Source organism: Oncorhynchus kisutch, linkage group LG9 (genome assembly GCF_002021735.2).
Source record: "Oncorhynchus kisutch isolate 150728-3 linkage group LG9, Okis_V2, whole genome shotgun sequence".
NCBI lineage: Eukaryota > Metazoa > Chordata > Actinopteri > Salmoniformes > Salmonidae > Oncorhynchus > Oncorhynchus kisutch.
In genome coordinates, this window is record NC_034182.2 from 36,638,303 (window position 1) to 36,639,401 (window position 1,099).

The following is a 1,099-nucleotide window of genomic DNA, read 5'->3' on the forward strand; positions in this document are numbered from 1 at the left end:
GAGAGAGAGAGAGAGAGAGAGAGAGAGAGGGAGAGAGGGAGAGAGGGAGAGGGAGAGAGAGAGAGAGAGAGAGAGAGGAGAGGGAGAGAGAGAGAGGGAGAGAGAGATGAAGGGAGAGAGAGAGAGACAGAGAGAGAGAGAGAGAGAGATAGAGGGAGAGAGGGAGAGAGGGCGAGAGAGAGGGGAAGAGAGGGAGAGAGAGGGAGAGAGAGAGAGAGAAGAGAGAGAGAGAGAGAGAGAGAGAGAGAGAGAGAGAGAGATGAAGGGAGAGAGAGATGAAGGGAGAGAGAAGAAGAGAAAGAGAGTGTGTGAAAAGAGAGAGAGAGAGAGAAGAGAAGAGAGTGTGTGAAAGAGAGAGAGAGAGGAGAGAGATGAAGGGAGAGAGAGAAGAGAAAGAGAGTGTGTGACAGAGAGAGAGGGAGGAGAGAGAGAGAGAGGAGAGAGACAGAGAAAGAGAGAGAGAGAGAGAGAGAGAGAGAGAGAGAGAGAGATGAAGGGAGAGACAGAGAGACAGAGAGAGAGAGAGAGAGAGAAAGACAGAGAGAGAGAGAGAGAGAGAGAGAGAGAGAGCGCAGTGAGGGAGGAGGAGGCGCTCTGTTGGATCAAAGCCTCCTGCACCGACAAGTCATTTCAGATAATTTTCCTCTCGTTCTTAACAGCGGGAACGAGGGAAAAGAGAGGGGAGAAGTGAGGGGTTGGCATGGCAGCTCGTTCTCACTCAGAGGATGAGGCAGCCCACTTATCCCCTTCAACTCAGGACTCTGTCTAACTCTCCTCCTCCAGGGGGTCCCCGAACAGAAATGCTAAGTATTCAACAAATGAAAGCAACGGTGACAGAGTGAACTCTTCTCTGGGGTTGAAGTGCTTTGGCACTGTATCTTCCATTCCTCTAAGCCACTACCTTTCTAGGGTAAATCCAGGTTGTCTAGTGGAGTGGCACTGTCAACAATAGAGCGGTCTGAGAAGGTTTAGGTGGATAGTGGGCTTGGTGAAGTGTGGAGCACACAGCTCCACTGCTAGTTCTCCCCCACTGTGTCTGCCTGGTATAAGCCTGCATTATGTCTAGTCTTGTCTGTCTGATGGCTCCACTGTATTGCAA